A 17,358-nucleotide genomic window follows, 5' to 3' on the forward strand; every position below is an offset into this window, starting at 1 on the left:
AGCCCCCACTTCACGGGGCTGGGCTGAGGCAAGAGCCCCCACTTCACGGGGCTGGGCAGCACTCTGTAGACTCTCTGGCTGGGCAGCACTCTGTAGACTCTCTGGCTGGGCAGCACTCTGTAGTCTCTCTGGCTGGTCAGCGCTCTGTAGTCTCTCTGGCTGGGCAGCGCTCTGTAGTCTCTCTGGCTGGGCAGCGCTCTGTAGTCTCTCTGACTGGGCAGCGCTCTGTAGTCTCTCTGGCTGGGCAGCGCTCTGTAGTCTCCCTGGGGCTGGACCCTCTGAACCCCTCACTGGGGCTGGACGCTCTGAACCCTTCACTGGGGTTGAAGACACGGACGCCCCTCCTTGGGATGTAGACACGGACGCCCCTCCTTGGGCTGAAGACACGGACGCCCCTCCTTGGGCTGAAGACACGGACGCCCCTCCTTGGGCTGAAGACATGGACGCCCCTCCTTGGGCTAATGACACGGACGCCCCTCCTTGGGCTAATGACATGGACTCCTCTGTGACTCTAAATGGCTTGAATATTCTTCTCTGGACACCCAACTTGGGATAAGGTCGTTTAATCACCGGACCCCAGTCATAAATTTGAGTCTCTTTCAGAGTAGCCATCTTGATACCCCTGTCAGCAGTAGCAGGATCGGCTACTGTGGATGACTTGTAGACATGAGCACTGTGATACTGAGATTTGTCACCATTCCCTGGCTTACGAAGAATGCAGTCTTTAACAAAATAACCGGAATTTCCACAGTAAAGACAGAGGTGTAGCTCCCTACGCCGCTGACGTTCAGCTTCAGAGAGTTTGGGCCGTGGATAGCTCTGATGAACAACTTTTCCTTGCACAGAGGAAGAGACTCTATTAACTGGTTGGGACAAAACAGGATCAACAACGTTGGCAGTATTCCTGAAGAGATCAGGCATCACTGAAAGAATACTCGACAAAAGTTCTTGTAACTGTAATAACATCTGGTAGAAAATCTACAGTTGGTCAGGAGTCTTAGTGCAGAAGGTCAGAGAATCTCTGGAGAACGAATTCCGCTGCAGACACTGTGCCAATTGATGCTGAGTCGACTCCAGACCTTCCAAGCGTCCTGCAATATTGCTTAGGAGGTCCTGCGTCAGACAAACACTTTCGGCCGGGTCCATGTGGCCAGTTCCTACTGTCATGACTGAGGTTTTGTGAACCCGGTGTTAGTGAAGTCTGTGCGGGCGACTGGAGAATTATATGAATACTACCACTGACCTGGTTTGGGAGTGTTGTGGACTCGGGGTTTCTTCCGGTGACTGGGAAGAGGAACCGCAGTAGAGATGGCTGAATCTAGGTTCTCCTCATGCAGGATTAGGTCGGCAGACAGGAGGCACGTGTGGACGCTGAAGGTCTCCTGAAAGACAGAACTGGAAAGGCGCTGATGAATCAGTGAAGAATACCAGGTACAACTGCGCTAAAGTGCACTGGATGCTTGGAGACACTGAGGTGCTAGGAGGCACTGGGGTGCGTAGAGACACGGGTGCGTAGAGACACTGAGGTGCGTAGAGACAATGAGGTGCGTAGAGACACTGGGGTGCTTGGAGGCACTGAGGTGCTTGAAGGCACTGAGATGCTGAAGGCACGAGGTGCTGAGGCACGGGGGTGCTGGGAGGTACTGAGGCATGGAGGTGCTGAGGCATGGAGATACAGAGGCACGGAGGTACTGAGGCACGGAGGTGCCGAGGCACGGAGGTACTGAGGCACGGAGGTACCGAGGCACGGAGATGCTGAGGCACGGAGGTACTGAGGCACTGAGGTGCTGAGGCACTGAGGTGCTGAGGCACGGAGGTGCTGGGAGGCACGGAGGTACTGAGGCACGGAGGTACTGAGGTACTGAGGCACGGAGATGCTGAGGCACGGAGGTACTGAGGCACGTAGATGCTGAGGCACGGAGGTACTGAGGCACTGAGGTTATGAGGCACTGAGGCACGGAGATGCTGAGGCACGGAGATGCTGAGGCACGGAGGTGCTGCAGGGATACGGGAACTCTGGAGATCACAACTACAACAGCAGTAAAGATGAACCACGGAAGCTGTGTTTTTCAGTTGAGACTATGGAATATAATACTGTGCCTTTGAGATGAACCACTGCAGCTGTGCCTTTACTTTGAGACTCGAGGAAATAGTGATCATCAGTGGCAACACAAAAGTAAACCAAACAGGGTAACAAGGAACAGAGTTTTCACAGGAACCAGAGTATAAAGGTTACCTTTAGGGAGCTCAGCTTGAAGACTCACACATAGCTGTGAGTGTGACACAAGGAACTGGCCCAGTTTCTAACTCAGCCTCCTGATTTATACTTCCTGGTCCTTGGTGATTGGTGAGCAGGATTAGGTGATGCAGAGAGTCTCAGGCTGGCAGAGGATTGAACAACTCTGGGTCAGGTGAACAGTCACTGTCATGTGACTACTCTAGCCAAGGCTGTGATGTAGAATGAGGCCTAGCAGGCCGAGAGAACACTGAAGCCTGAACTTCTGCAAAACATAGGATGCTGGCTTTTAGGCCTAAACTTCAGATTACTGAATTCAGCCTCACACAGGAGATCACCACAGATGTAGCTAATTAACTATTACCTTTCAGGCAGAGAACTCAGGAAAACTCAGAGCTGACAACCTGTTTAAAAAAGACACAGGATCCGGGACAGATGGCAGGGGTAAGTCACCAAATATGAAACCTACAGTCAGGATTGTGACACCGACCCTGGAACATTTGATGACAAGACACCATCCCCCACCCCAGAAGACTTGCATTGGTGATGAGTAAGAGCTAGTCCTGGATCCAAAAAGGATGGCCCCATTCAAAGTGGGACCAATGTAGCCATCACCAGAGGGAGTGACAAAACACTCAAGAGAGAATTATCGTTTGGGTCCTGAGGTATAGATGGATCATGTTCCAGGTGGCTAGAATCTCCAGCTGAATGGGAGTGAAACTGGGTGTACTCCACCATATCAAAGGTGAAGACCAGAGAGCCCAGGACCTACATGCCATAGTGGACCCAACACCTGACAATTACTCAAGAATTAGTGAATCCTGGTATGTAGGGTCAGAATCTTATGTGCATTAAAGAAGATCAATTGAACCATGGAGACTAGTAAAGCTCCTAAGTGTAGCATATTCTGAGAAGGAATCAAGGTGTATTTCCAACACTTTACTATCCACCTGTGTGACTTTAGAAGATCTAATATTAGACAAATTTGCTCTCTCAGAATATCTGGAAACTGGGCTAGGAAAAGAAGGTTGTCCCAATAAGGCAAGAATCAAATGCCTCTTTCGAAGGCACACTGTCATGTTTCCATCACCTTCCTTAAAACATGAAGAGCTGGGGTCAGCTGACATGGCAATTACTGAGGCAGCACTTATGACTGCCAGGTATTGGAATTTTAAATAGGCATCAGAGATGCGTATGCATACCATAAAGTCACCTTGTTTCCAGAGCCAGAATAATTGTGAAGTGACTCCGGACGGAACCTGGGAATCTCCCGGTACCGGTTTAGTGCTTGAGAAGAGGCCGGAATTTGGTTTTTGATCCATGAAGAGGCTGGCATAGAAACTGTACCTCTCTGATATGAGGGAATTGGGATTATAACCCCTGAGGCCAGAAGGGAGTGAATGGACTCCCTGAGAGATCTTGTATATTCTTTTATACATCAGAGAAAGCAGAAGCCATGCTGGGGTCCCCGTGGAGAAGGACTGCCCTGTCATGTGGAAGGCCTGTCAGCTGTTTGCTGGACCAGTTCTGCTTAACTTGGGATCTAGAGCCCTTGGAGAAGAATGGTCTCATGCCAACATCTAGCCTTAAATGGAGTTATCTAGAAAAAAAGGACAAAACAGATGTTCTAGACTCCCGGCCACACCAAGAAGAAATGTTGTCTTGGGTGCTGCCACCGTTGTCTTGGCTGCTGCCAACTCCAGACCAAAGAGGACATCTCCTCCTAAGGCAGAGACTCTAAAGTCTTCTTAGAATCTGTGTCAGCCTGCTAGGAACGCTGCAAGAGGGCCTTCCTGGTAGTCATAGTACTGTAAATGACGACACCTAAAAGGTAAAGACACCTGAGCTACCACTCACTTTAGGTAGGGGGACATCTTAATGTACCACACTATAGACAATAACTCCTTTCTGTTGTACCAGAACTGAAACCTTCATCTAGTGCAGGGATGGGGAACCTTCGGCCCTCCAGCTGTTGTTGAACTACAGTTACCAGCATGCCTTGCTACAGTTTTGCTATTTGGACATGCTAAAACTGTTGCAGAGCATGCTGGGATGTGAGGTTCAACAACAGCTGGAGGACCGAAGGTTCCCCGTCCCTGCTCTAGTGCATCTACTTAGCAGCCACTAGTCTTAACCTTCCAAGCAGACAGGAGGGTTGGGAATGGAATCGCACCCGCAATAGCACAGATTGTCTTAAGGAAACTATCTAGATGCCTATCTGCTGGATCCCTAAGAGAAACAATATGCATAATAGGGAGGATAGAACATCTAACTAGATGGCCTATGTGAGCAGTAACCGAGAGGGGACTCCCACTTTGCCCGATTCACATAAGGGTGCCTATAGTAGCTGATAATCCCAGGTGGTCTCTCATCCAAATACTAAACAGGCCCAACAATGCATAACTTCCAAGATCAGACAAGCTTGGGTATGTACAGCTTTGTTCGTCTAAGTTAGTGGATAAAATGACTGAGCCTGGGGGTCTACTCAGAGTGTTCGCTAAAAAGTGCAGATTTAACTGGCTTTAGCAGTGCTTCTACATTTACTGTGATAGCAGTTCCTCTACACAGAGGAGATCCCAACATCTGAGGGAACTAAAACACTACATTCTTGTTCCAAGGCCGAAGCCTTGACCCAACCAGGCAGTAAAGGAGCAGACAGCTGCACCAATGCTGACAAAGTGAAAGATTGCATCCACAGTGGCACTATGGCACTATGCCCCTAAGCTTTTCATCTGCCCCTAGGCATTTGCCTACACTACCTAAACCTGCGGCTGTCTCTTGGTGTCGGGTGTGCGGTGCGGCACTTCTTGGTACAGAAAGGTCTCTGTGAACTGCACACCCTGAACCTATTCTAAATACGGCTATGGTGCCGACATTTGCACTGGTCTGGCTCAATATTGGTATGTTTTTATTTTACTAACACCTCCTTCTGGGTTTTCTCTTGTTATGTTAGCTCTTTTTTACTCTCTATGTGAGGTTTAACTGGAAAGGTTGAAAACTAGTTTAGCACTTGAGGTGACACAGGTGTGGTATTACAATACAAACACAAATGTTAGAAGTGTATGCCAGACAGTATCACAATGGAATCACACTCCCTTTATTTATTATACAGAACTTCACTTGGTTGAAAAGAACAAGTCACAGTGACTTCACCCTGCATTTATGAACTGTCACGATCATTTCAGAGGAAATTTTGGGCAAAAAATAAGTCAAACATATATGGGTTGATGAACAGTTGGTAGCACAATTGGCACCAATTAATAAATGACTCCAAAAATATGTACATAGAAAAATATACCTTTATGGTAAGAACTTACTGTTGATAACGGAATTTCTCCTATGTCCACAGGTATCCACAGGATAACATTGGGATATGCCGGAGCGACAGCGGAAATTGCACCAAATAGTCACGAGCTTTCTGGCCTCCCAGGATGCATCAGGCTCCTCCATATAATCCCGCCCATCGACTCAGTCAAATGAGTTGTTTTCACAGCAATTAGGCAGGAGCATCATGTAGAACCCTATTCAGGCGATAAGAACACACATGCACACCCTTCCATACAAGAGGGAAGAGGTTTAGTGATTGTAAAGATCATCAAATCAGGTGCGTCAGGGTGGGATCCCTGTGGATACCTGTGGACATAGGAGAAATTCCGTTATCAACGGTAAGTTCTACCATAACGGTATATTTCTCCAGCTGGGTCCACAGGTTATCCACAGGATAACATTGGGATTCCCAAAGCCATTATTAGTGGTGGGAACACTCCTGATTAGCCAGGAGAACCTTTTACCCGAAATCCGCGTCATGAGAGGCAAAAGTATCCAAGGCATAATGCCTAATGAATGTGTTAATGGAAGACCATGTGGCTGCCTTACAAATCTGTTCTGCTGAAGCACCACTTTGTGCTGCCCATGAAGGACCTACCCTACGTGTAGTGTGCGCAGAGACATTAGCCGGAGCAGGGAGATCAGCACGAGAATATGCTTCTGAAATCGTCATTCGAAGCCATCTTGCTAGCGTTTGTTTAGTAGTAGGCCATCCTCTTTTGTGAAATCCGTAGAGAATGAAGAGAGAATCTGTCTTTCTGATGGCACTAGTACGATCTACATAATTTCTTAATGCACGGACTACGTCCAGTGACGCTTCTCCCGCAGAAAGTCCCGATACCTGAAAAGCCGGGACTACAATTTCTTCGTTCAGGTGAAACTTTGAAACCACCTTCGGAAGATAACCAGATTTAGTTCTGAGAACTGCTTTATCTGGATAAAAGATCAGAAAAGGAGACTTACATGACAGTGCTCCTAAATCTGACACCCTTCTAGCTGACGCCATCGCCAGTAGAAAGAGAACTTTAGCCGTCAACCATTTAAGATCTGCTCTCTTAAGTGGTTCAAATGGAGCCCAATGAATATAGGCCTGCCATATTTGATGATAAATATGAGCTGAAAAAGGCTTTCTTGCGCTAAGCATGGTTTGAATTACCTGTTGTGAAAATCCTCTTGATTTTAGGATAGAGGTTTCAACAGCCACGCCGTCAAAGACAGACGATCCAGATGGCTGTGATAACAAGGACCCTGCATTAGTAGATCTGGACATTGAGGAAGCAGAATTGGAGCTTCCACTGACATCCTTAGTAGATCTATGTACCAATGCCTGGGCCAGGCTGGAGCTATTAGAATTATGGCTCCCTTTGCTTGCTTTATTTTCCTCACCACCCTGGGTAACAGGGAGATTGGAGGAAACAGATATGCCAGATGAAATTCCCATTTCACTGATAGTGCGTCTACAAGGATCGCCCCGGGATCCTTTGTTCTTGACCCGTATGCTGGAACTTTGTTGTTCAAACGGGACGCCATGAGATCTATCTCTGGCAGACCCCATCTGTTTACTAGAGTTTGAAATACTTCCGGGTGTAACGCCCATTCGGTCTCCTGAATGGTGTGTCGACTGAGAAAGTCAGCTTCCCAGTTCAGCACTCCTGGCACAAACACTGCGGACAATGCCGGAAGATGGAGTTCTGCCCATCTTAGTATGTGAGTTACTTCCTCCATCAATCTTTTGCTGTGAGTTCCTCCCTGATGGTTTAGGTACTCTACTGCTGTTGCATTGTCTGAACAGATCTGAACTGGTCTTCCTTGCAGAATGTCCTTTGCCTGAACCAGAGCCATATATATGGCCCTTATCTCCAACAGATTTATTGGCAGGCAACTTTCCCATGTGGTCCATTTTCCCTGGAACCAGAAATTTTTGAACACTGCTCCCCAGCCTTGAAGACTGGCATCCGTTGTCAGTACTTGCCAATCTGCTATCCAAAAGGGTCTCCCCTTGTCTAGATGGTCCATCTGTAACCACCAGGCTAGTGACCTTTTTATGTTTCCTGGAAGCTTTATCATCTGCCTTTTTTGTCTGATGTTTTCCATTCCATCTGGTTAGAATGAGGTACTGTAGGAGTCTGGAGTGGAATTGTGCATATTCCACCATGTCGAATGTTGACACCATCAGACGCATCACTCGCATTGCTGCATGGACTGATACTGTCTGTCTGTGCAACAGTTCCTGAATCATTACCTGCACCTTGGATATCTTTTTCCCAGGTAAGATTATCCTTTGTAGACTTGAATCCAATATGGCCCCCAAATGAACCATCCGTTGTGATGGACTCAGAGACGACTTTTCCCAGTTTATGAGCAATCTGTGTCTTTGTAGACAAGCTATTGTCTGTTGGAGATGGCCCAATAGTAATTCCTGGGACTGTGCCAGAATTAAAAGATCGTCGAGGTATGCAAAAATTCTTATCCCCTGCTTGCGGAGATAAGCTGCCATAACCACCATAATTTTCGTAAATACCCTGGGGGCTGTCGCTAGCCCAAAGGGCCAAGCCTGGAACTGAAAATGTTGCTGGAGGATGGCAAACCTGAGGTAACACTGATGGGACGATGCTATGGGCACGTGCAGGTAAGCATCCTGTACATCCAGAGACACCATGTAATCTCCTGGTTCCATGGCCAAAACTATGGAGTGTAATGTCTCCATGTAAAACTTTGGAACCCAAACGTATTCGTTTAATTTCTTGAGATTGAGAATTGGTCGGAATGATCCATTTGGCTTCTGAATCAAAAATAGGTTGGAGTAAAACCCCCATCCCCTTTGTGTCAGGGGTACTGGGATAATTACCCCAGACTGAAGCAATTTCTGAACTGCTTCCTGTAGAGCTCTGGTTTTCGACGTGCGGTGAGGTCACTGGTTGGGGAGGCACTGGCAGCTAACAAGCCCCCCCCCCCGAAAAAAAAAAAAAGTGTGGTCCCCCGACACATCAGGAAAACCAGCACTAGGCAGAACCAGCCAGGGGGAGTAATGCCATAGCAGGGGAGACACTCAGTGTGGGGTCCCCCTGCCATAACATTAATCTGCCCCCCCAGCCAGTCAGCCCAGGGTTGGAATTCCTCGGAAAGTGGGAACCCAAAAAAATAAAAATGGGGTCCCCCCTCCCGAGCAATAACCAGCACTGGGCTGATAGCCCAGTGCTATGCCCCGCACCCCTGGTGGTGGTGGGTGCGGGGTTCATTGTGTGTTAATATTGTTCTTTACAGGTGGCCTACAGGTCCCAGCAAGCCTGCCCAAGCATGCTGACACTTGGAGAACCACAAGTGCCAGCATGCCCGGACATAAAGGGCCTGTTGGCACCTGTAGTCCACCTGCAAAGAATAGTAATATTGTTCTTTACAGGTGGCCTACAGGTCCCAGCAAGCCTGCCCCAGCATGCTGGCACTTGGAGAACCACAAGTGCCAGCATGCCCGGACATAAAGGGCCCGCTGGCACCTGTAGTCCACCTGTAAAGAAAATATTAAAATAAAACTCCACACGTCTTGAAAAGAAGCTTTATTAATCTGGGTCTTCACCTGGGGGCGGCGGCCTTTAAGCTCTTTTGCGTGGCCGCCGCCTTCCCAGGGCTTCCGGCGTCTTCACCTGGGGGGCGCCACCCCCCCAGGGCTTCCAGCGTCTTCACCTGGTGGGCGGCGGCTGCTAAGCTCTTTTGCATAGCCGCCGCCCAGCCAGGACTTCCGGCCGTCTTCTTTCTTCAGGAGCTCTTCACTGCTCCTCCTCCGCCGTCGGACTGACTCTCCTCCGCCTCGCGCTGACTTATATAAGTCAGCCGGGGGGCGGGGCGATGACGCGGCGAGCCGTGATTGGCTCGCAGCGGCCATCTTGAATTTCAAAAATGACGCTGAGGCGCCATTTTTGAAACTGGAACCGCTCCGCTGCCAAACTCTGCAGGATCAAGGTAATTTTCCGCCGCCGCAACCTGCCGCCTGCTCCACCGCCGCCCGAACCACCGCCGCATCCCGCCGCCCGGACCATCGCCGCATCCAGCCGCCCGCACCTCCTCCGCCAGCGTCGCCCACACAGTGATTGACAGCGGATCCAGTGACGGATCCGCTGGCCAATCACTGTGGCCTCACTGACAGGGACGTGCTTTCATAGGTTGAAAGCACGTCCCTGTATGAAAGCGGCACCACTAATGGTGCCGCTTTCCCATATATTTTCAATGGGCTTTTACAGCCCATGGCTAGTCCCCGCCCGTGCCCGCCCCCCGCTCCCCATACTTTCCCCAGTGACAACGGGAGGCACCACGATCGGTGCCTCCCAAGCACATAAAGAGAGGAGCAATGTAAAGAATAATATTAAGAAGATACATATGACACAGAATATGTGTCATATGCATCTTCTTTGTATTATCTTAATCATTAATGACAGGGGAGGCACTGCCTCCCCTGCCTCCCCTGACTGCACGTCCCTGATACGAGACAGGCTGGTGCAAAAAAACCTTTGAGGAGGTTGCTTCTTGAAAGGGAAACCATAACCAAGAGATACCACCTTCTGCACCCAGGCATCTGTCGTCGACTGCTGCCATATGTGTGCATAATGAAGGAGTCGGCCCCCAACCCTGGAACCCTCAAACTTATGGCTTCTTCTCTGGTTTGGAAGCTGGCCGTCTATTGGCCCATTGCTTCCTATTCCTAGCTGATTTATTGTACTGGGGTTGGTTAGAATCATCCTTTTCTTTTGCTCTACCTTGCCATCGAAATGCCCGAAATTTCGAACTCCTCGGTTTAGGGTTATAACTAGCAGGAAACCTGACCTTTTTGGATTCAGCTTCCGATTCTAGAATATCTGTCAATTGCTTTCTGAACAGAATATTACCAGCGAAAGGCAATGCTTCCAGAGCCTTCTTGTATTCTGCATCCGCTTCCCAAGTACTTAGCCAAATTGCTCTACGAGCGGCTACCGTTAAGGCTGATGCTTTAGAAGCAATTGTACCCATATCAATTGCTGCTTCTTCCACATATAGCGCAGCTTGTTTTATATGGCCTAGATGAGACTCCTGTTCCCTGGTAGGTGCAGAGAGGCCACTTTCTAGTTCTTCCGCCCATTCTACCATTGCTTTTGACATCCAGGCTGAAGCCATAGCTGGCCTTACAACAGCCCCTGACAGAGAAAAAATGTTTTTCAAGAATCCATCTACTCTTCTATCTGTGACATCATTCAATGAGGTAGATGGCAATGGTAAAATAGATTTTCGCACAAGTCGCACAACATGTGCATCTACTTTAGGAGGAACTTCTCTTTTAGAACAGTCCTTGGCTGGAAAAGGATAGTAAGAATCCCACTTTTTCAGAATTCTATATTTCTTATTGGGTGTAGCCCAAGGTTCTTCCATGATTTCCGTCAGATCTTCTGACCCTGGAAACTCAATCCTAACTGCTTTTGGACGTTTAAACACAGGTGCTTTAGATTTTGTTATTGCTTTGGCTGATTCTTCCAGACAGACAGAACAGCCCTCATGGCATCAATAAGCTCAGCTATATCCTCTGAGCTGAAACCTTCCGACTGGTCGTCATATGGGGAATTTGAATACACAGTATCCTCATCTGTTGTATCGTCTTGTGTAGTCTGTAGCATAGATGTATCTACCCTGGCTTCACTAGCCTGCTTACTTGTTGAAGCTGCTGGAATTAACCCACAAGAAGGGAGCTGCATGTAAGGGTTAATAGTGTATCCTACTCCCGGGTGTGGCACGACAGGTGCTAATCTGTCAGCTATTGTAGACAAAGTCTTTGCAAACACACCCCATTGTGGGTCTACTGGTTGCTGAACCTGTCTGTTTTATTTTGCTGATATGCACAACAGTTTGCACATAACCCGTCATAAGTTAGATACTGGGCTAACACCCCTACTTTACAAGACAGACATGTTAAGGGTGTAGGAGTCCCTGATAAAGTATCCTCGTCACTTTTGCCGCTCATAGACATGGTAAATAATCTGTTTATACAATATACTACACTCTGTGTGACTGAGATCACTTATATAAATATAAAAGTGATATTAATCTGCCCACAACCCGAGCACCCGAATTGAAGTTCAGAAACAATACCGACAAACATATAAAAGTCAGCAATCACACTAGCAGTCAGTCACATGTTAAATATTAGCAATTGTCATATGAGTATCTAATCAACCACAAAATACTAGTCCAGTATGTAGGAGTACAAATTACTGTTTCTGTTTTTAAACAGTTATTTTAATAAGTTTTTCAGTCAAACAATGCAGAAAATCACAGTACTGTACAGGCCTCATATGCATTGTGTACCAAAATGAACTATTCATACTACACAGTAGATAGAATTTTAGTACTGTATAGCCCTTACTCAATAGAGTGGGATACAGGGAGACTCACCCCACTTCCAGGATCGATCAATTCGCTCAAAAGACGCTGAGTGGATTCAGACGCTACTAGTGTACACTGCCGCTCTGGTAACTGATAAAAGACACAGACGCTCAATAACGGACACAGACGCTCAGTGAACGATGAGTGTATGCAGACGCTCCTGTCTGCGACCTAGTCTCGGCAGCAACTATAATGTACACAACCGCAGTGACCTAAGCTGCGACCGAGTACCCTCGTGGTAGCGTCTGAGACGGAAGTGAGGTCATCAGTTCATGGACGGGAGATGCACGGAAACTGGTCATGAACTGGGGGGAGGGGTGGCCAGGAGAGCGTTTGACTCCCCCTGCTGACATAAACTCCAGGGATCGCGGCCTCAACCTAGTCCTGGCACCTATGATCCCTAAAGCATAGCGCTGGAGCACTTAAGAGTGACGGCGCATCAGCCACTGTTTGTGGTCTCCTCCAATACAGTGTGGCTGTGTCCGGAATCCCCTAGTAAGTGGAACCGATGCCTTACCTTCTCCCCATGCTCCGGCCACAGCCTGGTAACATCTGCTGGACCTGCTAGAACATCCGACACAGACGCCCGTCGAGACAGCACTAATACCAGAAGGTAAGCGTTGTTCCGACCCAGTGGAGAGTTATTGGAGCGACTCTTTCTAGCATGCGTTTAAGACGCTGTTAAGAAAGATCACTCAAAACATAGTAAGACTATAAAAATAAAATAATAAAAGCTTAGGGCTGCCTTAACAGCAGCCCTGTGACCATGGTCCAGCTCCTGCCGCACCAAACAAAAAACTGATTTGACTGAGTTGGTGGGCGGGATTATATGGAGGAGCCCGATGCATCCTGGGAGGCCAGAAAGCTCGTGACTATTTGGTGCCATTTCTGCTGTCGCTCCGGCATATCCCAATGTTATCCTGTGGATAACCTGTGGACCCAGCTGGAGAAATTGGGTATTCTGTTTTCTGGAGTCAGATCTTGCATGTTATGGATTGCATTTAAAAATGTACTTCCCTCGTGATCAGGTGCCATTTTAGACAGGAGACCAGAGGTAGACGGTGTGGGACTATGACTGTTGGATTAAAAAAATAACACCTTTAGCACACCATTAGGGTGCCATTAGGCTAGGAGTTACGTCATTTAAGCAGCGTTCATACAAATTTTTGTGAAAATCTGAAAAATCCCATAAAATAATAACATTCCAATATCAGCTACCAGCAGCATGGATAGATCCCAGCACTTGCAATCTCTACCATCAAAACCTTCATCAACCTCCTCATTAATGATTGGAGCTAAACCTCCTGCATTTAATTTGCAAAGGCTAACTGGCTCTTTCCTTATCCAGGCTTTCCCAGAACAATCCCTGCACACTAAGGCTACTGCTGCTTGGGTAGAATCTTCATCACAGAAGGGTACCAAAAAGGATAGTACAGTAGTTTCAAACAACAATTGACTTTGAAACAATAATTTGCAAGAGGAGCCAAGCAGCCACCATCATGTTGCACAGTGGATCACTGAAGCCATGACAGCTATGCTAGTATTAGATCTGTGCCCAATACATGTCATTAATGCATCTGGTTTTAGACAGTTAGTTAAGGTAATGTGTCCCGGCTACCAAATTCCATCTTAATTCCATTTTACCAATTCCTCACCTGTACTTATTGTTTTTCTACAGTACCAACTATCCAATTAACTACAGATATGTGAACAAGTGGTACTGGTCAAATTAAAGATTACATGACTGTGACAGCCCATTGGGTTGGTGTATTGCCTTCAGCAGCAGCAGCAGCAGCAGCATCTAACTCACAATGCCAGCCCATTCACAGGCAGGCTACTCTTTGTATCACTTGCTTCACTGGGATACATGATAGAGAAAAACCACTAGTAGGTAGTCCTCTATAGAAGGCTTACTGTGTGGCGCACTCTTTTATAATTTTTATGTTTTATGAGTTAAATTTAAAATTTGACTTTTATTTATAGAAATTTAAAATAATATGGACAGTAGGACATACAGGACAAAAAAATAATCTCTAATTGATTTTACAGTAAATGTGTATCCACACATGATATAGGTATATACATAAATGCTGATTACCTATCAATGTGAGTTTCTGACAAAACCGTTGCTAAAATCAAACAAGGGTGAAAATATCAGCAATCAAAAAAAAGGAAAATTAATCATGGGTTAAATAAATTTGATCTTTCCTAAAAAGTATATTAAGATCTCTTCGCAAAAATACCCAGATTAAAGCTACGCCCTGCAATAGCTGTTTAAGGTCCCTAAGTGTCATAAATAACCCAGTATCTGATGGGACCAATTCTCTCTTAATGCATCTCTCAAGGTTAAATTGTTCCAATATACCACAGATGAAATCGGCTGCTGAATAAACAATAACTTGTTACTGTATTGGTAAAATGAGCAGTTAGGAATTGATCTAATGCGGTACTGCTGCTATTCCTTACTGGGTTTTACTTTCAAGTGCCCTTTAATTGCTGATCCTCCAGTATATTGATTACCAGTTAGGAATTGATCCATCGCGGTACTGCTAATATTGTTTAATTGGCTATACTATCAAATGCCCTTTCAGGGCTGATCCTCCGATATACCAATTACCAGCCCAGTTAGATCTTATAAATACCCGATCCTGACAAGGATGATATATTTCCCAAAACACTATAAAGTCATTCCAATAGATATAATACCTTGGGTATTTGTAGACGTGACCTGGTTAGTGTAATTAAACATGTATTCGTATGCACATAGTTCTTTGTTATCAAGAAAGAAATTTATAACATGAATGTTATGCCACAAATGTAGATTATTACAGTATAAGCAGGATGCTGAGACTTAATAATCACTTTCAATAACTAAATACCGCATTATAGTGCACAATGCGGTAAGAGTTACACCACTTTAAGATTAATTCAAAACATGGACATCAAATGTAGCAATATATACATATTTCTTTTACAGACTCTGAGAGCATTACAATAAGTCAATTTATACAAGTTCAAATGAACTAGAGGACAACAAGAAAAGTAGATAGTAAAGGCCACTAATTGTTACATACGATTCACTAATGCGAGTCCTATCACTAGATGTCGTTAAATGGTGCACCATACGATAAAAATTAACACTTTGGACTCAGTTTGATATACTCTCACAGATGTCTGGTGTAAAAATATATAAGTGCATCTTTAATTCTCAACAACTCAAAACTTTGAAACAATGTGGCATAGTAAACTCATACAGGTTCAATTAAGAGCAGGAAAATGAATGGTAAATGAATGGTAAATGTAACTGTTGTTGCATATAGTATATTAGATAGCAACCATATATAGATTAATCTAATAATGGAAAAGAGTACCGACACTTAAAGGCTGATTCCCCTTTCTACTGTCGTCCCATGTGCCCATAGGCAGTGAATGGGATTGATGAGAGCAGGGTAACGCCAGTGCCGGGATGGAAGAAAGTAGTGCGAGCCGCCTCTGCTGTCCCCAAGGAAACTCTCCCCTCCCCTGTTGTGTTGAACACAGAGCAGAGGTGGTGGGAAGCATTCCGTGGATGAGAGAGCTGCTCTGAAACCATAGAGAAGCATGTGTGTAAAACCATTCATAGGTCCACAGCTTAGAGCAGGGAGCCGCTCACATGTCCAGACGCCGGGTCGGGTTGAGATTCCCCATCCCCGGAAATAGTGTATGTCTGGTTAACCGATGACGTACGTTTCACACAGGCTTGTTCACATCTGTGTCTGATGGCTCCATTCATCGGAGCCATATAAGTAGTAGTTTTAAGTAGGCGTAACCTCCAATCAAGGATATCATTTGAAATTGCCAATATAGGGGGGGAGGAAGATATAAATAAAGGATAATAAATAAATAAATTGTGTATTTCAAAGTAGAATGTAGGCACTAGCTTAAATTAGCTTTACTCCATCCATTTATAATTAAGCGAAATCAATCACTTATTCCACCCATTACTCCATCTGTTTGTGATTAAATAAAATCAATTTTTCAACACATATAGTACCCACACGGAGTAATAACAGTGCTTAATATCATTACATGCAGACAGTTAGGATGATGTAACGCTACAATGTATGTCCTTACAATATTGTTGATGGAAGAAGAATCATTTACGTAAAATATAGAACACTTGTTCCGGATATAAAAGAAAACCCTAGGTTGCCAGTTTTAACATACGGAAAAGACTGTATCATCAAATAAGGGGTTACATGTAATATAGCATTTTCCAAGTCCTATATACAATAATACTGCAGCTTTAATCCTAACGTTTCTAGTATGGTATATCCTCTGCATGGACGTGGTCCTTTACCTAAATTCACACCTAAACCATGAAGATGATATATTACTATTCACAGTACTCCTGCATCAAACAATAAAACAAAAAAGAGGGGAAAACAAAAATACCCCTATTAATTGTTCTAACTAAATTAAATAGAATCAAATAGATTTTGACATAATGAAATTTGCTTTTTATCATTCCGACTTAGTTATACAGTATTTTAAGTTGGTAATTACTGGTAATTGAGGATCCATTTAACTCAACATATATATATATATATATATATATATATATATATATATATATGTATTCTCTTATATCCCAGTAGCTAAATAGATACCCATAAGGAGTCTATTAAACGATCGCCAGTATATAAATAACTAAACACAATAATGTTATGGCTATACAAGTTTTTATAGACATAACAAAAATAATTATGCTAAAGGATGTGAGTTCAAGAAAAATTAATTATTATATCTATAGGGTTGATATCTACATGATTTTAAAAGACACAGTTATTATTACATGGATCATCTCAGATAAATTGTTGACCACAAAAGATCAACTAAGAAATTATGGGGAATCAGAAAATACGGGCACCTAATTACTAAAAAGCTTGGTACTGAATTTTCTAGGATCATGTGTTGTTAATAACCTTGAGGTGTATAGGCGCACAAATATTTAAATGTGCCCATAGACCTCCTGGCAATCAAGCTGGCCCTGGAAGAGTGGAGGTATCTTCTGGAGGGCGCAAAGTTTCCTATTACCATCTTCACCGACCATAAGAACCTTCTTTATATGAAAGCAGCGCAGTGTTTAAATCCTCATCAAGCAAGGTGGGCTTTATTTTTTTCTCGTTTTAATTTCAAGTTACAGTTCTGCCCTGGTTCTCAGAATGTTAAGGCATATGCCTTGTCATGCTCCATGAGTTCCATGGAGTAATCTTCTGAACAAGAATCTCATCCCGTTCTCGATCCTGTAGTGTTTGATTCCACAGAAGTGTCTCTTGTACCGCCTCCTGGCAAGATGTTTGTTTCTCCTGAGCTCCGCCTGAATCTGCTGTCATGGGCTCATATTTCTAAGT

This window comes from Pseudophryne corroboree, chromosome 1 (assembly GCF_028390025.1).
Source record: "Pseudophryne corroboree isolate aPseCor3 chromosome 1, aPseCor3.hap2, whole genome shotgun sequence".
NCBI lineage: Eukaryota > Metazoa > Chordata > Amphibia > Anura > Myobatrachidae > Pseudophryne > Pseudophryne corroboree.